Below are 22,676 nucleotides of genomic sequence, written 5' to 3'. Positions count from 1 at the left end.
GAGTCCCCTCAGGACACAAGGGGGTACTGGACAGAACATTAGCAATATAATAGCTGCTCCTGCTTCACGTGTGGCAGGAACCATGCTAAGCAGGGTTCCAGTATCATCTACACAGGGTGAGTTATCCTCGAGTTACTGAGGCTCAGAGGACGCGAGTGAGCGCCCCATGCTGGCCCAGCTGGGAAGGGGCAGGACTGGGAGTCAGACCCCAGACGGCACACTGCTGCTAAGTGCTAGGAACCCTGCTGGTGGATGGGCTAACAGACATGCTCACATCAAAAACAAGTGGCAAAAAGAGGGGACTGGCTGACACAAGTCCTGGGTTCGAGTCCAGATTCTGAAAACTGGACGAAGCCTGCCCTCTCTCTGACCTTCGAGTCCTGTGGCTGTGTCCCATGGACAACCGCATCTCTATGCCTCGAATGAGGAGCATGAACCTCAGCCTCCCCTCCTAGCAAGCAAGCATGGTCTCCCAGCCCACGCTGCATCCCCCCTCAGGGCCTGGAGCGGCAAGAGACCCTGTGACAAACTTGGTAATCCAGCCCAAAATATACAGGGCTGTTGCTAGAGCAACCTGGCTGCTACACATCCTGGATTTAAACATTTAATGGCTTCACGGGCATGAAGGGGGCCTGGGAACTAGGTGAGAAAGGGCACAGGTCTGAGCAGGGATGAGAGGGCCCGGGCAGCCCCCTCCCCCCATGCCCATCCTGCAGAGAAGGGGGCCAAGGCTCCTGGCCTGTTGCTGTACTTACCCTGTCAGATCAGATCACACAGGGGAAACAGATCCTGACTGGAGCCCAGGGAGTGGGTGAGATACAGAATTCCACTGTTGGGGGTAATGGGAGGTGTGTCCCAGGGGAATTTCTCTTTTGCAGGTAGACAAAGAAAACCTACTTTCTTCTTAAGTGCCTGCTGTGTGCAGTTCTCATATGAATTCCTTAGAACCTCTATAATCCTGAGGCAGGCCTATTACTATTTCCAATTTACAGCTGAGATAACTAGGATCAGAGACATGAAATGACTTGCCCAAGGTCACACAGCCACTGACTGGCAAACTTAAACCTGAGGGGTTGTGGCTCCAAAGTCAGTGTTCTTTCTGTTCCATCTCTCAGGGGTCAGGGCCAGAAACACTGCTGATAGCTGATAACAGTAATGGCTAGCATGCATGAATTCCTTTCTACAGGCCGGGCACGGTGCTGAGGGCGAACCCACTGAACCCTCACAATCACCTTGTGAGGCAGGCTCTGTTACCCCCATGTTACAGATGTGAAAACTGAGGCCCAGAGAGAGGAAGCAACAGACCGAGATCACAGGTAAGCAGGGGCGCTGGGATTCAGGCCTCAGCAGTCCGCACTTCATCTAACTCTTCTTTTAGAAAGGTGTTACCAACAATGACAAACCAATCAATCAATCAATCAATCTAATTTAAAATCCCCTTTCACCCTGGTGCTATGTCCACGTCCTCCCAAGTTGGATAGGACAGCAAGAGGAAATTCTCCCAGCACTTAGCAATAAAGATGAGTCAACTCAAGGTCTGGCTTCAGTGACTTGCTCTACGCGCAAGACACATTCACACAAACTCATGCAATACAGACAGAGCCACACAGACACACAGACACAGACACAGAGACAGAGACAGACACAGACACAGACACAGACACAGACATAGACACAAACACACAGACACACAGACAGACAAAGAGATGCATGCACATAGACAAAGGACAGATATATACATACACACACAGACAGAGAGAGCCATGCACACAGGTACAACCTCATTCTGATGTGTACTCCTTAAGTAGGGAAGTTCCTCCTGGCATCTAACCAAATTCCCTCCTATGTTACATTCCTCACAACGCAACTCTTTCCATCAATACCCTGTTACAGCTCCCAAAGCCCTTCTATTTTTATGCTCTTGCTCGATCCGCAAAGCCATCCACTGAGGCAAGCAGGGCAGAGATGACTATAGTTGTGGGAGTGGGGCCCGGGGAAGTGAAGGGGCTTGCCTGAGTTGAAACGGCCTCTGTCTGAGGTGGGCTCTCACCAGCTATTGTGCCTGGTTTTTGAGCAGATTTCAAGGCTTCCTCAGTGACACCAGGTTGCTGTCAATTTCACTTTGCTCCTCTGCAAGGAACTTCCTTGGACCTCAGCCTGTCAGTGTTTAGTGAGGGGACTTCCCTGGTCCTGGCTCACCTCCCTCCTGCCTGTGTGCGGCGTGGAGGGCGGACTCTCAGAGCTGGGGGATCCCGGCTGTCCTGAAGCTTCCCCACCTGAGTAGGTTTCCTCTCTGAGGGCAGACTGGCAAGGCTTCCCCCCGAATCCCAGGGCCCAGCAACTCTCACGGAGCAGGTACCCCCACCCCCGCAGCCTGAGTCCATGGTTACATTTGCTGGGCAATAAATATTAGAGACGCGGGGTCTTCCCAGGGCAACTGCAATGGATTCTAGTCACCTGGTCTGAATTAGGGAGGAATGACTACAGGTATTTAAAGCTCACGTCGTGACGAGCAAACCACCGAAAACAGAGAGACCGTGACCGAGTGCTCCACGTGGCTTGAGAAAAGCCTGGAGAAAATGAATCAAAGGGAAAAGCTGGGGCCGGGGCTTGAGACCACAGGCAGGCAGGAGTCAGAGAGCCGTTTTCTTTCCTCCCCATAAAACATCATCCCGGGGCGGGGGGTGCTAATATAAGGTGACAGGAGAAGATCTGACTTCGGGTGGTGGGCAATATACAGATCTTGTAACATAAAAACCCACACCTGAAACCTGTATGTTCATGTTGACTAATGTCACCCCAATCAATTTAATAAATAAAAAAAAAGCATCATCCCAGCTGCTCTTGGGAGCCCTGAAGAAGCAGGTCAGGGCTTGGATGGAGACAGGTCTGGGTCTCAGGCAATGGGGAACAAGGAGCTGCTGCATCTCTCCATGGAGCTGGTGCACCAATTCCACCAGACAGCATTTTTGCAGCCAGGAAGGATGCTGGCAATCCTGCCAGGAGCCTCGGGGATGAGCAAGTGTTGGTCTCACTAAGCTCCAGACGATTTCCACTTCCTTTTGACAAAATAATAGTAGATAATAATAAATAATAATATGAAGAAATAAAACTTCTCCAGGTCTTGGTTTCTCCATCTGTAGAATGGGACAGAAATCCCCCACCCCTGCACGTGTTCCATTGGGTGGTGGGTAGGTGGGGAGGAGCCAAGGGAAAGACATGAACTTGCAGGGGACACGAGAGGATGTGCCAAGCACCCATCTACTCCAGGGTTGGGAATTTTCTTTTGCCATAAAGGGCTAGACAGTAAATATTTCAGGCTTTGCAGCTATATTATTTCTGTCACAATGACTCAACCCTGCTTTGTTCGAGAAAGCAGCCACAGACTGCATATAAATGAATGGACAGGGCTGTGAGCCAATACAACTTTATTTACAAAAAGTATGGGAAAGGCTTAGCTCACAGATAGTAGTTTGTGGATCCCTGACCCTAAGGAATATTTAGGGACTCGCCTTGGGCTAAAGTAGAGGATTAGAAGTGGATGTGTTTCCCCTAGTTGTGTGTGTGGTGAATAATGAGAGAGGCTACAGAACTGGGTATGTGGAGGCTGGTTCCAGCCCCGTGTTCAGGCTGTGCAGCTTAGCCAAGTCCCAGCACCTCTCTGAGCCTCACCAGCTTCACTGTGGACACAGGGATAAAGACGGAAGAGGGATGTCATGAGGGTCAAAGGAGGCCCTTGTGGATGATGGGCAGCACCCTCCGCAATCAGAAAATACTGGGCGAAAGACTAACTCAGACCGTAGGAAGCAGGAGAGCTGGTGAGGCCTAAGAGCTCCAAGTGGAGCACGCACAGGTCTGAACAGCATGGGGAGGGGAGCTGTCCATCAGAAGGGGCTGAATGAACCAGAGGAACTGGAGCTGTCACCCTCTGGGGCCAGGGCCTGACCCCACTGCCCTGTAGGAACCCAAGGAGAACCCTCCTGGATTGTATCCTTTGCCGAGAACTCTTGGGAGGAGGGCTGTACTGCACAAGGGTTGCTGGGGGGCCAGAGAAGCCTGACCCTTCGGCCATGGCCACTGCCCAGTCTGGCGCACGGCAACGTGTCTGGGCAGCACTTCTTGGCCTGCCTGCTGCAGGCTTGGTCCCCTCTCTGAGGCCCTCACAGATGACAGATGACTGATGCAGAGCAAATTACAAGCCAAAGATGTGCCCTTTGATTAGCCCGTGGTGCATGGGAAGGCATCTTCTCTGTTCTGCTGAGGTCCAGTAGCAATTACAAGGGGCAGGGAGGCTGTGACCACGTGGCAAGTTCTGGGAGGGGAGGAGAATGGTGACGGTGGCAATGATAAGAGTTAACAGGATGCTTACTACGTGCCATGCACAGTTCTAAACACTGTGCGACTATTCATTCACTTAGTTTCCACAACAGTCTATGAAGTGAGTACAATCATTGTGCCCATTTTACAGACAAGGAAAACCAGGCACAGGGAAGTGAGGTAACGTGCCCAGTCACACAGCTATGAGGCTGCATCTGAACCTAGTAAGTTAGTCCCAGCATCTGGACTCAGAGGGCTTTGAGGATGTCTCAGAGCTGGTTTGACCTACCACAGATCTCTCCAGAATTGGGGAAACCACTAGGAAAGTGTTGCAGTGGGAATCAGGGGCTCAGGGTCTAGTCCTTGCTCTGCCACTAGCCAGCCAGGTAGTGCCAGGCAAGTTCCTTGCCCTCCCTGGGCTTCTCTGGCAAGGCAGCAAGTAGAGCAAACAGAGGCATCAGCGTATCCAGGTGGGATCGCCTTCCCCACTGGCTACCTGTGCGGCCTTGGCCTTCTGATCTCATAGTCATGTGAACATGCCATGAGCCCACAGCGCCTGAGACGAGGGAAAGCGCTCTAGAAGCTGTAATCCTCCTTCATTTAGAAGCCACACCTCTGGTCCACCCTAGTCCCTGAGCCATGGTCCACAGCTCCGTGGCTCCCCAGGCCAGTGCTGAGCAAGCACCTGGGTGTCACCGGCTCCATTCGTGCGTGGAAAGAATTCTGCTATTGTCCTTTCAGAAATGGACATGGTGGTCTGAATATTCGATAAGCAGACCTCACCATTTAAAAATGTAAACGCAGCCCTAACCGGTTTGGCTCAGTGGCTAGAGCGTCGGCCTGCAGACTGAAAGGTCCCAGGTTCGATTCCGGTCAAGGGCATGTACCTTGGTTGCGAGCACATCCCCAGTAGGAGGTGTGCAGGAGGCAGCTGATCGATGTTTCTCTCTCATCGATGTTTCTAACTCTCTATCCCTCTCCCTTTCTCTCTGTAAAAAATCAATAAAATATTTTTTAAAAATAAAATAAAAAATAAAAATGTAAATACTGCCCAGTCTGTAGCACTCAGAGCTAAGAAATGTCAGTGAAATAAAGGGGTGAGGGTAAGGAGGCCCTGCTGACACTCTGGGAACTCTGGGAGTGGAGGGAAGGTAGCCACTATGCACACGGATCGCAGGGTGTGTGGGCTGTGTCTGAGCTCAGTAGTGGAGGCCTCGCACCCACTCCCAAACACTCAAGCTGCCCCGCAGAGCACAGTCACTTGTGTGTCCCTTTTGGCCAGTTGGGGGCATTGGGAAGAGGGCTGTGAAAGGGGGTTTCCGGCCAGGCTCTAATCAGGCAAACTGGTACCTTTCCTCCTTTCCCGGGGAAGTAAAGATAGGAGGTACTGCCCTTGGGTCTGGGAATCTGGGTTCAAGTTTAGGTTACACCAGTGATGACGAACCTTTTGAGCTCGGCATGTCAGCATTTTGAAAAACCCTAACTTAACTCTGGTGCCGTGTCACATGTAGAAATTTTTTGATATTTGCAACCATAGTAAAACAAAGACTTGTATTTTTTATGTTTATTTTATATATTTAAATGCCATTTAACAAAGAAAAGTCAACCAAAAAATGAGTTCGTGTGTCACCTCTGACACGCGTGTCATAGGTTCGCCATCACTGGGTTACAGTCAGCCAGCTAGCTCTGGAGTTGAGCCAGGTTCCCATCTCTCAGTGGGAATTGGGGGACTCGAGGTCTAGTCCTTGCTCTGCTACTAACCAACTGTGTGTGCCAGACTGTCCCTCTGCCTCTCCAAAGTCTCATCTCTCTGCCTCTATCTGCTCTCTTCCCCCTCTCTGAACGCCCACATGTGCATGTGTACGTACACACACACACACACACACACACACACGCGAGCGCGCGCACTCTTCCTGGAGAGATGGAAGGCTACCTGCTTACGTCAGCTGGAACACTTCTTTAAAGCACACCTCATTCGGAGGCCTGGACATAAATCCCGGCCCTGGGACTGTGACCCCCAGCAGGCGGTGGCCACATTTAATTTAGAGGCTCTGCATGTCTGAGCCACTGCACAAAGCTGGCTGGTCCAGAGCAACGTCAGGACGGCCGGGGCCTGCTGAGAACAGGGGTCCTGGGGCGCCTCCTTGCTGGGAAAGGAAGAGCTGGGCAGGTGTTTCATTTCCCTCTGGCTGCCCTGTCATTAATTAAGCAAGAGAAAGACTCAGCAAATTCATGGGTCAAGGTTGGGATTTCCAGGAACCTGGGGTGGGGAGGGGGTGTATGGAGCAGGCTTTAGACCATGGCGGTCCTGGCTCCAGCCAGACCCCATCCCTAGGTGCTGTGTGACCTTGAGCATGCACCGCTGAGCCCCTGTAAGATGACTTCAGAGCCACCAGGGCCCTGAGCACGTGGGCAGATCTGTGTCACGTCCAGGCACACCTGAGCCGCAGGGCTAAGTGAATGCTGGGAAGATGATTCTGGGTTTTGCCTGAGACCATTCTCTCATGGACTGCCTCTTCCAGGGTGTGATTCTGAATAGCAAATACTGTTGAGATGAGATTCTATAGGAAATGAGTCAGCTAGAGTGGCATCAAATTGGACTTTCCAGTAAGAGATGAACCTGAACGAGAACCTGGATCCACTACCTAAGTGACCGGAGGTATCAGGGGCGGGGTCAGCCCCTCCTGGCTGTGTGCTCTGGGGCAGGCAATGCTCCCTGCTCAGTAGGGCTAAATGGAAAACGGTGGCTTAGAATAGCGCAGGCTCAGTGAACATCTGCTTGTATTGCCGGGCTCTGGTGGTGGGACACACATTTTACACATATCTCATTGAAGCTTTCCTGCAGCCTCGAGAGGTACTAACATCCTTGGTTCGCAGATGAGGAGACGAGGAGTGAGGCCCGGAAGGACTTGAGATCAGTGGAGCCAGGAGTGAGCTGACCTGTGGAAATTCTGAAGCCCCAGCTTTCCCCTGGCTCTCAGCCACTTCCAGTTGCCTCCCCCCGCCCCAGCTGAAGGTCACGTTTCCCTCTGAAATATGGATGTAAGGACCCTTTGCTCAGCTTCATCAATGATGCTCAAAGAAATCCTTTCTTCCCAGAATGCCTTGTTCTTATCACCAGGTTACAGCTGCCCAGCTGCCCCCGGAGAGCACTGGGCAGACTGGCCTTCGGGGCAGAGGTTCAGAGGGTGGGTGGGGGTGTGGGGGAGTCAGGGCCTGGGAGGGAGCTGGGGAGGCAGCTCACCAGGAGAGAATCAACAACAAGAATGTGGTGCACGTCTACAGAGCTGCGTGTGCCAGACTCAGCCCTCACTGACGCCCACAACTCTGTGTGCTGGATGCTGTAATTACCTCGTTTTAATTGTGAAAACTGAGGCTCAGAGAAGTCAAGTCACTTGCCCAAGGTCACTCAGCTAGGCGGTGGCAGGGCTGGGATTTGAACCCAGGCAGTCTGGGCTCCTCACAATTGTCCAGCACTGCCCCTCAACCATCTGTGACAGCAGGAGCCCCAGGCCTGCAAGCTAGTCCCTTTTCTGGGCAGCTCTCTAGAGCCCCACTGTGAAGATGGGCCCACAGTGTGCTGCCCCCACCCAGAGTGGAAGGTGCTGTCCTGCTGGGTGGGCTCTCATGGAGGAATTCATCGCTTTTCCATGTTGGAGGATGTCAAGGCCTGAGGTCCTCGAGTCCGTCCCCTTCATTACATAGATGATGGGTCCCAGGACCCGCCCCCAGTCACCCCGAATGTGCTGAGGTCATCAGCACCATGGGCTGGGTCAATCCTAAGATTCTGTTTCCCTCTCTCTGCAGCTCCCTTCTCAGGTGCTCTGTGGCCAGTCCTGTGGCTCAGGGACACCCAGGCTGGGCCCCTGCACCCAAGAGGCCTCAGGAAGTGAATATTTGGGAGATGTTCTAGGTGCTTCTGTGCCCTCATTTAATCCTCACAGCATCACTAATAATATCCCCATTTACAGATGAGGAGATGGGGGTCTCAGGGCTGAGTATCTGAGTGGGCCTCTTTCATACATATTTGATTTAAAACTTGCTAAAACTTCACTGGGAGATACAGGACCATCTCCTTAATTTGTAGGGCCCAGTAAAAATGAGGGAAGCTCTTACTCAAAAGTTATTAAGAATTTCAAGCCAGCAACAGCCGAGAATTAAACCAAGTCGGGGGGGGGGGGGGGGGGCTTCTAAGCTCAGGGCTCTGTGTGACAGCCCAGTTGCATAGCTGTGAAGCTGGCTCTATGAGGTGTTAACACCATTACCATTGTGCCATTCAGGGATCCGAGAATCAGAGAGGTATAGTGGCTTGTCCAACATCACACAGCATTATGCTATGACTTAGAACCTCACAAACTCTCCCTCCTCAGTTCCTGCATGGCTACGGAAGGAATCCTATTACCCGCTGCACATCTGGGGACCCAGCCCAGAGAAGACAGTGGAAGAGCAAACCTGCCTGTGAATCTCCTGCATCTATATATTTTTTCCTTGTATTTCACTTCAAAATAGTCTGCAGCTGTTTTAATATAAAAACAGGGTAATGCCTTCCAAGTCCTTAAGAACTGATGATCTATTAGAACACATCCTGAGACTCTGTGTACACCATGGTTCAGGCAGGAGCCCCCAGGCACTGAGGGTACCCAGGATTCAGTTGAAAAAGCACCATCCTAGGCAAAAGATCAGAGCACAGGCCCAAGAGCCAATACTGCACAATACATGTGCGTCTCCTTCCCTCCCTCCCTCCCTCCTGCTGGCTTCGAAGGAAACCTCCTCCAGGATGGCCCCAGACCCAGATGGCGGGAGCCTCCACAGCTCAAGGCTGTGTCTGTGGAGACGCCAGATCTCATTATTCCACCAGAGAGGGGGTGGGGGGGAGCGGGCTTGGCTCCCTCCCTCCTGGGGGGATGCCTCAGCCTGTTCGCAGGAAGAGGAGGGCGGTATTGCCCTGCTCACCCACCCAGTTTCACTCACCACGCTAACTGGAACAGGTAATGGTTGTTAATACGATCTCATTTGGGAAGGCGGGTGCACGGGGCCTCTGGGGTGGGGGGGTGGCGTGGGGGGAGGAGGGCCGCTAATAATACAGCCAAAGGGAACTGGGACTGTGGCTGAAATGCTGTTTGGTTTTGGTGCTTGCTTTGCAAAGACTTGAAATCTGTGTGCTGCTGTGTGTGTGTGTGTGTGTGTGTGTGTGTGTGTGTTCGAGTGCGGGACCAGCAGGGTCAGTGGGCATGTGCACAGTGCAGGGCTATAGGCCCACCGGGGGCGGGCGAGATGAGAACACTGCTTTATCACATCTAAAGGCAGCACACAGTGGTCTAATTTGGAGGAAGCAAACAAAGGCATCTATTTTCCCCCTGACTAACTCACCCAGCCCCTATTAACACTAATTAGGAAGACTGGGAATTCCCCATAACTTCGTAATTACGGCTAACAGACTTCGCAGGGGCCAGGAAGGAAATGGAACACCCCATCCTGTTTTCATGGCCAAGGTGATGATGGCTCAGGTGGTCACTGTGACCTTCCCACTCCTCCAACCCTCCAAGACACTGGCATTCCCCCACCCTCCGCCTTCGGGATCCCAGGTGACCAGGATGGCAGTCTAATGAGGCGGGCAGAGGTGGGTCCTGAGACTCCCTCATGGGCTGCTTTCACTGCCTCCTTAAGGTGAGGAGGCTGGGGCGGGGCCTCTGGGGAAAACCTGCTGGTGTTAGGGGCTGGGAGAAGGGAGGCAGGAGCCAAAGGAGGATGTGGACCGACCTCAGAAAAAGACCCCTAAGTGGGCCTTGGAGGAGTGGACAGTCCCCTGTACTGACGTTGACCCACTGCAGCCAGCTCAAGCCACGTGACCTGGGCTGCCCACCCTGCCCCTGCCCGCCCTCCCTCTTAGGCCCTGTCCATTAAGATGAACCATATTTCAAAGGCGGTGCCAAAGAGCTGCCAAGATCACAGCAGTGACTTCACCGTCATTAGGCCCCTTCCCCAGCCTGCCGTACCCTGCAGCCAGACGTCTTAGGGAACCACAGTGAAGCCATTACAGGGACCCCTCAGCTGCGTGGTGGCAGGACGGCCACTTCTGCCAGATGACAGGCGCAGGCCTTCCCAGAAGCTCATTCAAGCACACAGACCCTCCCTTCAGGCTTCCCTCCCCAGCTCTGCAGCCCCAACATGCCAATGAGTCCCCTTCCCCCAGTGTCTGCTGTGCATCTGCCCCCACCCCCAGGAAATGCTGTCCGTCTGTCTAGGGCGTGGGGCCTGGCTCCGCTGCCAGAAGACAGTTCTTTGTTCCTCCCTGTCTGCCCAGAAGCTGAGATCCCTCCGTATATTAGGCAGCTTAAAGGCCACTTCCTTAATCAGATTAAAAAGGGCTAATATGGTACCAAATACTAACTATCTGACTGTGGGTGATTTTCTTTTATTCTTTACACTTTCTTTTTTTCTTTATGAGTTCTTTTGTTCTTACAAAGAACATGTATCATTAATTTAATTAAAACAAACTGAAAGGTCCACGTAAGCCCCACACTCTGAAGCTGCCAGGTCTTCTCAGATGCTTCATCCTGGGCCTGCAATACCTTGTCTCCCTCTGTCTGGCCGGAGAACTTCTTTTCACCCTTCACAGTCCAGCCTGACGTCTCCTCCGCCATGAAGCCTTCCCTGGTTTCTCCAGCCTAGGCAGTGGTCCCTTCTCATTAGTTCCAATGCCCTTATTTTGGAGATGAGAAGACAAGGCCCAGGGAGGGGCAGGGCCACCCCAGGCCTCACGGCACGGTCACGGGTGATGAAGTCTGCACTAGAACCCAGAAGGCTTCCTTTACAGCATGGAGGGGGCCTGGGGTGGTGATGTGGTACATACTCTACTTGACTCTCAACTCCTCCTTTCTTCCCCATAGCCAGAGCCTGGCCTGACCTCTGTCTTTGTTTTCCCCAGGGTACTCTTCTCCCAGCCACCAGGGGCACAAATCGCTGTGGTATGAGTTAAGCAGCAGAGAATGGCCTTGTTGTTTTTCCACAAAGAGGAGTGGGGACAGGGGCACAAGGGCCTTCCCTCCCTCCCTGGAGCTCAAGGCTGTGTCTGAATGGCCATCCCCATGAGGGCCAGGCAGGCCTCCCTGCCCACCCAGCTCGTGTCCTGGACCCCTCCCTGGCTGGTTAGTTGGAGGCCTGGCTCATTCAGGGCCACAATGCTCTGGGACTGAATCTCAACTTTGAACAGCTGTTGTTTCATAGATCTGAGCTTATCTTTCCTAAAAGAAGCTACCATTACGATGCATTGCTAGCAGCCCGGGTGCTGGTTGGGTGTTGTATGTGCGCATGGCTCATCTTTTTTTCTTTTTTTTTATGGCTCATCTTCATGACACACCTGAGGTAGCTATCCTCACTCACATTGCACAGGTGAAAAAACTGAGGCTCCCAGGACATGAAACCACTTCGCCAAGGTCCAGAGCCAGAAGCGACTGAGCTGGAACTTGAGTCTGAACCCATTTGGGGTCATCAGCCCGTCTCCCAAGACAGCTATACAGATCGGATGAGCTCATGGCCCAGCCAAGTGCTCCACGGACAATAACACACTGAACCTTAAGGCTTCTCATTCACATTTCATGAGAATAAGCGCTGCGGCGAACTGAACTGTGGAGTCAGCCTGGCTGAGGGTCAGTGGGGAGGCGAGGCTTCCTGGGTGAGGACCAGGCAGGAGTTGGCAGGCCCCTGGCAGCTCTTGCCCGGAAGCCCCAGGGCCCAGACTTGCTTCTAGCCAGGGAGTATTGTTTGAGAGTAAATCTTATTTTACCCTCCAGCTTAATCCAGACCAAGATCATCTTTCCCACCAAAAAGCCTGCAGCCAGAGAGAGGTCAGTCAGCCGTTTGCCACTTGCCGAATTGCAGGCTGGGAGCTGTGTGGGACATCAGCTCTGGAAAAGCCTGAGAAGTTGTCTGGTATTTGGCAGCAGCATCGAGAGGCTGGATCTGGGCTGGGCTGGCAGCCCCACAAGGGTGAAGGAGGGCTGGGCCCAGGGGCTGGTTCCAGGGGTCCCCGTTCTGCCCAGGGCCTGCTCTCCCTGCCCCAGGGCAAATCTAGCTACGGGGGGATGAGGGGGTGCAATGCATGCCACCCTCCTGCTGCACGAAATGGGTCAGTGGCTGCCGGACCCTCTTCCTTTCCAGTTACCAGGCTGTCTCCCTCCTGCCTCTTCCTTTGAAGTGTGGGCAGAATGGTTCTTGTACCAACCAGTGGCCCCAACACTCTCTGCTTCCCACCCCTGTTTCTATAAAAAAAGGGCCACCAGAGAGGAGGGGTCCAGTCCCAGCAGGTTCCACACTGTTGAGGATTGAGCATCCTCAAATGGCCCAAGGGGGCCAGTCTGGGCTGAACCCACCCCCTGCTTACCCTCTCCTTCTCATATCCTCCCCACCCAGCTGCCAACTGGGGAGTGCCAGTCAGGCCAGACACAGACTCGAAGAACAACTGATGTACCCGTACCCAGGTGCCAAGTGTCCAACTAGTTCTCCCACTAGTTCCCATCTCACCATTTTCCTTTTTTGCCTCTGGAAATTTCCAGAAGGATACTTGTGAAGGTGATTAGTGTCCAGTCTTTGGAATCAAGACAGACGTGGGTATGAATCCTTGCTCTGTTCTAGGCCTGTGACCTGGGTCACCTTAGTTGCCTTCTCTGTGCCTCAGTATGCTTACCTGTAAAATGGGACTGCCACTGTACTCTCTCGGTGTGTAGGGACGACGGACTGAGATCATACATGTAAAACTCTTAGCACGGTGCCTGACCAAGACGGCTATCATGCTGGTTCTTCCCAGGGTCGAAAGGGAGGTTTCATTCAGAGCTAAAGGCACAAAGATCATTGACCTTTAGAGGGCTAGATGGGCCCCTTCTCTTAAGGACCATGCCCATGGTACCAGGCTGCTATCTTGGTTAAGGATGTGGGAGTTGGGGGTGGAACGCCACTGTATGTCGTCCACTGTGCTAGGCCCATCCCCTTTTCACAGATGAGGAGACAGAGGCTCCTGGTACAGAGTTTGCCCAGGAACGCACAGCTCCCATGTAGAGTGAGAACGTGTTCTCATGCTTTCATACAGGGCTCTCCCCCACCCCACTGAGCCCCTCAACCCCCTGTGAAGTATCCCATTGGATGTGGGAGTGCCATCCCATTCTGCAGGTGTAGGACCCAAGGTCGCCTGCTGGCCTGGAGCAGTGGGGCTGGCATGGACCAGCTCTGCCCCGGGGAAGGCCCAGCTCCTGTGAGCCCCTGGAGGGGCTGGTGCTGAGGCCTGTGAGTGAGGCCTATCAGCTCCCTCGTGGACACCAGCAACCCCCAGCTCTGCGGGAGGCACCTGCTCAGAGGGCTCAGGAATGGTGCTTCGTATCCAGGCAACGGGCGCAGCTCAGTCCTCTTCAGGTCACAGGCCTGCAAGTCAGGACAGCGCTCCCGCAGACCTCCCTCAAGTGGCTAATTTTCTGCTTTCCAGAAGGAAATAAATCTTAAGGAGCCCAGACTCCTTGGCTCCCCAGACCCAGGAGGGAGGGGCTTCCAGCCACATTTCCCTGAACTGTCCTACCATGTAAGCCTTGCAAATGCACCTCCGGGTCCAGTCCTCTTCCACGCTGTCTCCTTTTCTCCAATCTCTCCCCACCTCCCTTGTCCAGGTTGGATGTCAATGTGGGTCTTGTCAACCAAACTAGACACAATGGGTGGGAATTACAGGAAGGCAGAGTTCACCTCCATACAAAGATGAGTACCCCCACCCGGGGGAGGACTGGAAATGTGGTTCAGGTGTTAAAAGATGCATAGGAATCAGAGAGACCCCGGGAGAAATCCGGGCTTCCCCCACACCCTGACTGTGTGATTCAGGCTGAGTGCCTCAACCTCTCGGAGCTGCAGTTCCTCAGCTGTCAAATGATGCCATCCCAGAGGATGGGCCCAGAGGCCAAATGACATCAGCAATCCTGGCACTTAGCTGAGATCAGGACATGCGCATTTCCTTCCATCTCTGGGGGCAGTGAGCTGCCTGACCCTGGATGTATTAAACACATGTCGGCAGGTCCTAGTGTGGGACGGGGTACAATCTCACACTTTACTTCTTGCACTGAAGTAAAGATTGCACTCAGTGTCTCTGAGTTTTTCCAACTCTAAAGAAACACACGCCTTGGCCTAGGCTGGCCGTGGGAAGATGGGTATATCACTGAGTACACACAGTTACCCGCCCCCCCCCCCCCCATACACACACATGGTGTGTGATCCATCCATATAAAATGTCCAGAAAAGGCAAAATCTATACAGAGAGTAGATTGGTGGTTGCCTGGGGCTGGGGGTGGGGACGGGAACCGATGACCAATGCATAGCAGATTTCTTTTGGGGGTGATGGAAATATTCTAAAATTAGATCGTAGGGATGGTTGCACAACTATAAATTTACTATGAGTCCCTGACTCATATCCTGCAAATGAGCACATTTTATGGTGTGTAAATTCTACCTCCATAAAGCTGTTAAAAACAACAACAGCAAAACAGCACAATCACCAACAAAGCAGAGGCCGGAGGGGCCAAGGCCATGGCGGAGGGCGATGGCCGCATCCTGTGGTGGCAGTGGCAAGCTGACCCGAGGTCTCCGCCGGTCTCCACGACTTCTTCTCTGGGGTTTCACGTGGGCACTTTCTTGTCATTTAAAACGCGAGGAAAGGAAACAGGCCCACCAGCAGACCTTTTTAAATATCGGAAGCAAAGTCCAGGCGCTGTGAGGAGGTGGGGTTCAGCAGAAGGGTTAGGGGCCAGGGATGGTGCAGCAGGAGGGAGGAGCCTGCAGGAAACTGGTCTCCCAGAAGCCCTTGGAGAGCAGGGCTGGGTGACGGCTCAGGCCACCTGTGGATTGGGGTCCCTGAGCGAGGGTAAAAGCCATGGGCCTGGTCTAGCCTTATCGCGAAGGCATTGGTGGGTCTGCTTGAGAGGTAAACCAATGAAACCAACCTAGAACTGAGCAGCTACTCTGTGCCAGGGAGGGACTGACATTTATCTTGGTGCTGTGACTGGCTGTGAGACCTAGAGGTCAGCAGAGAAGACCTGGGGAGAGATTTAAACTGCTCATGGTGGTAAAGATGCCTGGTTTAAACTTCTCCACAAGTGAAAGGCGGGTATCTATCAAACCCATTGTAGACGAAAGGAAACCAGAGCTCTGGAAGGTCAGTCACTTGCCTGAGGCCACATAACAGGTGGCAGGGGTAGGACTTGAACCCAGGACCTGTGCAAAGCAGAAGAATAACTTTCAAAGCAATCTGGACATTGCTCTTAGTTGGTAGTGAGAGCCCCATCACTCGAGGTATGCAAGCAGAAGCTCAATGACCTCTCAAGGTGTGAAAACAGATGACTATGAAACCCCTCCCAGTCCAGTTAGTGTGTGAGGCCACAAGTCCTTGCTGCCTATTTCCCTTGAGAGTTAAGTCTATACCAGGGGTGGGCAAACTTTTTTGACTCGAGGGCCACAATGGGTTCTTAAACTGGACCGGAGGGCCGGAACAAAAGCATGGATGGAGTGTTTGTGTGAACTAATATAAATTCAAAGTAAACATCATTACATAAAAGGGTACGGTCTTTTTTTTTTTTTTAGTTTTATTCATTTCAAACGGGCCGGATCCGGCCCGCGGGCCGTAGTTTGCCCACAGCTGGTCTATACTCTGAGTGAAGCAGGAAGGCCTGAGCCCTCCTGAGGGAGGGGACTCGTGGGCAGGGCCCAACTGGCACCTCTTCAGCGGCAACCACAGCTGCTCTGAATGCTCACCACAAATCAGCTCTGATTGCTGCTTGGGGCTCAAGTGATACCTGAATACACACAGGCCCAGCCCGGGCGTCATCACAGGGCTCCAAGCAACTCCAATTTAGCCTAAATCCAGCCCCAGGAGTGGGTGCCCAAGAAGCAGGAGCTGCCAATCCAATGGGGCCCAGCCTGGCCCTGCAGCAGCGCCTGTTTCATCCCTGCCCCCGCCCTCCCTTTCCTCGGTGCTGGGCTTCCCGAGGTCTCAGCATCCTGGCTGCGGTTTGCAAGCTCCCTCCTCTCAGCCCTGGACTCACCACAGGATGAGCTCATAGGAGGCCCCTTCCCAAGTGAGAGCCCCAGGCCTGGGAGAGGCCCCACTGTCTTTCATGTGCCTGCTTGGCCCTGAGAAGGCAGTGAGGAGGCGGGGCCTCTGAGGAGGAGGGTGGGCTGGTCTGGGCTAGGGGCTCCCTAGTCACCTCCTCTCATGGGGCTCCTAAGCCAGCTTTGAGGAGGGACCCAGGTGAATGACAGGGTCTCCCTGATCCACACCTCCCATCGTCCACCTGGGTCCCCCGCTCTCTCCCACCTAGCTCCGTCCTCAGAGGGGTCCAGAGTTGCTCTTGCAGTTCTTGTGAGTCGGCTCCAGGTCAAGAACCCAGACCTGCAGATGGTACCTAGGTCTCCTCCCCGCCAAGAGAGAGAACATGGAGACTTGGGGTGGAAGGGGTTTGCAGACACTAATTACAGGGCAGGACAGTTCCAGATGCCTCTAAGGTACTGAGACAGAGGGACAGAAGTGGCTCTCTGGGCTCCAGCACTCAATTGGCTCAGCTCCCCAGAGGGAATGTTCTAGCAACAGGGCAGGGCTTCTCCAAGACCCAGGGTATTCAGCCCCACCGTGTCTCCTCCCCATCCATTGCAGGCTCAGCTCTGCCCTCCAGAGGCAGCCTCAGCCTCTACCCTCCCCACCATCTTCCCAGGGCTCAGATCTTCCCACCTCCTCTGCATAAACCCTTTCAAGGCTCCCCAGCACTTCTGGGGACCCACCAAACTCAGAGCACAAGAGGCCTATTGACCACCCCCGCCTTCCCCCTGCCCTCTTGTCACTCCACCCCAGCAGCACCTGTGTAGCTCCTGAAATGCTGCTGCTCTGTCATGCCCCAGGGACTTTGCATGTGCTAATCCCACTGCTAAGAATTCCCTCCCCTCTCCTAAGTCACACACAGTTTTATTTGTCACCTCAGTCATTCATAATCCAAGCACCTTCCCCAGCACCTCCCTCTCCCCAGCACGGGCCCCAACACCCCTTCTTTGTGCCACCGCCTCGCAGTATATTAACCTCCTGCCACCTGCCTGTTGCTCTCAGTGATTCCAACTTGAGCTTGCATCCCAGTCCCCTGGACGGCTTAGCAAAGCCCAGATTGCCGGACCTCAACCCCAGCCTCCGATTCATTAGGTGTGGGGGAGGAGGAGTCCGAAAATCTGCATTTCCGTTTCCAACAAGTTCCCAGGCAGTGCTGAGGCTGCTGGTGTGGGGACCATATCTGAGAACCGCTGGTTAAACCCTAATCTCTTTGAGGTCCACCTTGGGTGACATTTCACCTTCAGTCTCTGAAAGAGTCTGGCATAGTTGGTGCTCAATAAACAAATGGGTGGAAGGTGCTGTTTCACCTGTTGTAGCCAATGTGGTGGCAGGAGAATGTGCAGAGACCATCTTTCTGATTTGTTCTCTCTGCTGTGGGCAGTGTCCCTCCCTTTCCAAGATGGTGGTTAATCACTGGGTCCTACGCCTGGGGACTGCTGTTTCCAAGACCAGCAAAGAGATCGCTGGGCCTAGGAAGACAGGCTGGAGCCCCAGGAAGTGGAACACAAGGGTGGAGCCTGTGAGGGAGGGTCAGAGGCAAAGGCTGGGGAAAGGGTTGGGGGGCATTGCGGGAGTCAACAAGGAGAAGTGGATTTGGTGGGATCCAAGAGCTACAGGCTCAAGCGCCCTGATCCCGGAACAGCCTTCCCAAGAGGTGACAGGGCCTTGAGGTGCCTGAGAGAGGCTGGGATTCTAAACACCCAAGCTCCTGGCCTGCAGGTGCAACCAAAGGCCACACGCCTAGGTTGGCATGGAAATGGCTGCCGCCCACTTGCCCTCACTGGGCCCTGAGACTTGGCAAGTGAGCCTCTCTGTGGGGTCCTGAGTGCACTGAAGCCAGGCAGCCTCCCCCCAATATTCCGGGTCACACAAAGGCCCCCAAGTTTCCTACACAATCCTAGGGGGCCAGTCTCCTCCCTCCTCAATGTGACTGCGATCGAATGTCCTTCAAATGGGCAAGGGGGGCTCAGCGACAGTCAGATCTAGAGAAATAAAGGCAGGGGGCAGTTTGCACCCTCGTGTTGGTAAAACTCAAACCTGCCCCAGTCCATGGTGCTCTGGGCCGCGTGCTGGGTAGGCCCTGGCCCCTTCCTGATGTGGGAAGGAGAGTGGCAGCCGAGGGCACAGGTGTGGAAGTGAGTGATCACCCTGCCAGGAACAAGGCATCTGAAGCTGGACTGAGCCCTGGGGCTCTGACAGAAGAAGGGTCCCGGGCATGTGGCCAGACACAGTGTCGGTGCACCTGTCCCTCCAGGCCTGGCCCTATGTGGCACGCCTCACACCATTCCCCTGGCCTCAGGACACTGGGGATCCTCCAGGTCAGAGCAAACAGGAGTCAGAGATGCCAGGCTGCCCAGAGGACAGGCTGTGCCCGGGTCCAACAAACCACCGAGGCACTAGCCTCGGGACTTCTGGCCTGGAGTGGCCACTGTCCCCTCCTAACTGCGTACCTGTCCGCTGTCCTTACGAAGAAAAAAAGGAGAAAAGCTCCGATTTTGGAACATTGCTGGGAAAGGGAATGAGAGAGCTGGCCATGAGGGAAGGGGTTGGGTGTCGGGGGCTGCATTTGCTTTTTAATTTAAGTCTCTCTGGATCGTTTGAATTTTTAAGGAGCATGTTTTACTTCTGAAATAACAACTTCAAAAAAATAATTTGTGTCTTAAAAGTGCAAAGCAGTCTGCAAAAATATGTCTGGAAGAAAGCAGTATATGCAACAACTAGCTTAAGGGGGTCATTAAATAGGCCAGCAGCATCCTCTCTTGAGCGTTCCCCACGTGCTCAGAGCTCTGCTCCTCGTCTTAACACCCATTATTTAATCTAATGCTCATCAGAGCCCTGGGAGCTGGCTGCTATTAGTGCCATCATTTTCTAGATGAGAAAATAGAATTCAAGAGAGACAAAATAACATGCCCGAGGCCACCCCGCCTCGGAGCTGGGGTCTGAGCAAGCTCTCATCCTTACATCAGGGCACACGCCACGCCGCCTCCCACGACTGAAATGAGAAACTGACAAGCTCAAAAGCCATTTGTTTTACATCCCCTCCATGACTTGGAAACTACTAATGTTGCACAGGAGCCAAAATCAAACTGTTACCGGTGCCTTCAACCACCTTGGACACTTGGACTGAGGCTAGGAGAGCAAGTATTACAGTGAATCCACTGTAATCCGGCCATCTGTCCACCCTTCACCAACCACTGATGGAAGCCCCCCGCGTGCCCGGCTCTGCGCTGGATGCTGGCGACTACAGAGGGTGAGAGGCTCACAGACACCAGCAAAGGACCAGGTGAGCACAAGGCGGATTGGACCCCGTGCACCTTCCAATCTGTAGGCTTTGCATCCTTCAGAAATATCCAAACTCCTTGCGATTTGGGATCCAGAGGCATTAAAGGAGGTGAGAATGAAGCATAACCCTATAATCCATGCCCAGTGGTGAGCCAATCTTCTCCAAAATACTGTAGTTTGTGTAATGCTGAGCCAGGAAATTCAATCCATCCCATCAAACCACCTAGGTACAGGGCCAGGCCATTCACTGGGGTGGATTCTCCAGCATTTCCCTGTAACCTCAGCCCCAGCACGGAAAGGGAGGGCTTATGCAAAGCTTCAGGAGCCCATGTACTAAAGGGTCATGAGTTCGATTCCTGGTCCAGGGCATATACCTGGGTTGCAGATTCGATACCTGGCCCTGGTTGGGCGCATGCGGAAGACAATCAATTGATGTGTCTCTCTCACATGGATCTCTCTCTCTCTCTCCCTCCCTCCCTCCCTCCCTCCTCCTTCCTCCCCTCCCTTTCACTCTCTCTAAAAAATTCAATGGAAAAAATATATCCTTGGGTGAGGATTATAATAGTGTGAAAAGTAACTGACACACATCCACCAAGTCCAACTGTAATTCAGCGTTGACTGAGACACTGGACAAGGGACTGGGGGCAAGACACGCAGAGGAGGGGTCCTGCCCTCAGCAGACTCCCTGAGAGTGGGGCCTTTCAGCTTTGCTCCCCCTCAACCCCCAGCAAATGAAACAGTGCCTGGCACATAATAAGAACTCAACAGTCACTGGCTGAAGAAAGGAATGAATGAATACTCATTGCCCGGGGAGCACTGAGCACACCATATAAGGCAGGGTGATGCTGAACACTGAGCTGTCTGCCTGATGAGTCAGAGCTGCAGAATCCATAGGGGGTGGGGGGGAGAGAGAAAGAGAGCGAGAGCGAGAGAGAGAGAGAGAGAGAGAGAGAGGGAGATGAAGGCCAAGAAGGTTTGTGGTTGACCCAAATCAAGCAAAGGACAGATCTTAAAAAGCACTCGGCCAGTTGCCTAGGAGGCAGAAGCATATGCTGTGGTTTGCCATCTATTTTTTTCTGCAGAGCAATCTTTTTTCAAATGAAATCATACACCGCACCCTAAATGCATCATAGAGGCTGCCACGGTGGACGTCAGCTGTGGCTGAGAGGCTGGCCCGCTTGCCTGTGCCCTGGAACCCCACACAGGCCCCTGGGGCCCTGGAAGATGGGCTCCCGCTCAGTGCCTTCCCTCTTCCCCTCCCTCTCAGAGGCCCCAGGAAGTGGTGGCTGAGGGGGGGGGGGGGGGGGGCGGGCTATAGCTGCTCTTCTGGGGGCCACTGAGAGCAAATAAATGCTAAAATAGCTCAAGAAACTTTACCCAGCCAGGGGGTGGGGGTGGGGTGGGAATGGGGCGAAGGGAAGAAGGAAAAGATCCTTCGAGCAAGTGGAGGGGAACCCAAGGCAACCTGATACGGGGTGGCTGAGATGGTGGGGTTCATGTGTGTTTGTGTATATGTGTGGGCATGTGTTTTTGTGTATGTGTGTGTATATAAATGTGTGTGTTTGTGTGTATGTAAATGTGTGTGATTCTGCGTATGTGTATGTGTGTGATTCTGTGTATGTGAATGTGTGTGTGTGTGTGTGCGTGTGTGTAAATCAAGCTTCCAGATACCAGATCCACGAAACCGAGGTCTACCTGTGAGAGGCCACAGGCAGGACCTGCTTGGGACAAATCAGCCCTCCTGCCTGCTCCCTATCCCTGCCCCCCGCCCACTAGGGAGCATCCGCTGTTTTGTCTGCCCACATTCCTTCCTCCTTTTTCTGAAGATTGTACTTGGGCAGATGGCCACCCAGAATAAAGACTCTAACTTCCAGTCTCCCCTGCGGCCAGGTGTGTCATATATCTACATTCTGGCCAGTGGGACACGAATGCAAGTGACATGTGCACCCCCTTAAAGGATGGGGTGCCCTCTCCTTTTCTGATTGCCCCTCTTGCTGAGCAGAATGGAGACAGACACCACCGTGGGCCATCGCGGATCACGTAGACAAGTGATGGAGGAGTCACAGGACAGAAGGAAACTTGGCCTCTCACGCTTTTGTGGAGAAGAAACCCCTTAGCTCAGTGGTACTTAGGAAAAAGCATCCTCTCTTTTGTTTAAGAAGCCGTGACTTTGGGATTTTGTCACACACAACAAAACCCATATCCCAACTAATGCAAAGACCTTCGAGGATTGTACACAATCTAGATAAAGCATCTTCACACATCCATGCAGTCAACAAACAACGGCCAATTTGCTCTGCTGGGATCTGGGGATTCACCTACGACAGACAAGCCCCTGCCCTCACTGAGTCTACATTCCATTGCGAATGTGGACTCCACTCCATCCATGCGAGAATCAACTAGTGACAAGCTGACAGGGCAGGCTCACGACTAGTACAGTAACTGGGTCCTGGGTCCTGAGCTTACTGGGTGCCCATCCTGTTCTCAGTCTTTTTCATGTGTTACCTTATTTTATCTTCACCACAAACCCAGAAAGTGGGTGCTATTGCTTCCTTGGTTGACTGAGGAGGGGGTTGAGACACAGAAAGGTCTCAAGGCCACACAGCTAAACACTGGTGATTCCAGGATTTGAACCCTGGTCTGCTGGACTTTAGAGCCTTAGCCACTCCTGCTAAAGAAGGGACTAAATCAGGGCCCTATGACAAAGAATGAGAGGGTGCCCTGCTGACAGTTACCACTAGCAACAACAACAACGAAAACAGCATAACGCCCCGTGCGGAACAAGCCTGAACTCCCTTACCTCAGTGGCTGGCGTCTGGAAAAGGGTTGTGTCCACGTTTCTAGAAGCCAAATTCAAAGGGTTCACGTCGCTTTGACGACAGTGCCAGAAGCTCTTGCCACTGCAAGCTCCGTGCTGTCCAGGAGATGCCCACCTGTCAGAGACAAACAGAGCCAGCCG

General features: G+C 53.2%; 1 protein-coding gene across 2 annotated transcripts in view; it reads right to left on the bottom strand.

Moving 5' to 3' along the window:
* Positions 1-22,676, bottom strand: part of TSPAN18 (tetraspanin 18) — a 146,184-nt gene that overhangs the window by 23,694 nt on the left and 99,814 nt on the right. For both annotated transcript variants that reach the window (XM_070427840.1, XM_070427841.1), the window contains exon 3: positions 22,518-22,650. The gene's annotated coding sequence lies outside the window, so the exon portion shown is untranslated. The remainder of the gene's footprint in view (positions 1-22,517; positions 22,651-22,676) is intronic.

This window comes from Myotis yumanensis, unplaced genomic scaffold (genome assembly GCF_028538775.1).
Source record: "Myotis yumanensis isolate MYYU_CA2020_CCGP unplaced genomic scaffold, mMyoYum1.0.hap1 SCAF_10, whole genome shotgun sequence".
NCBI classification, from domain to species: domain Eukaryota; kingdom Metazoa; phylum Chordata; class Mammalia; order Chiroptera; family Vespertilionidae; genus Myotis; species Myotis yumanensis.
The sequence above is the reverse complement of the archived record's forward strand: the minus strand, read 5'-3'. Positions and strand labels throughout refer to the sequence as shown.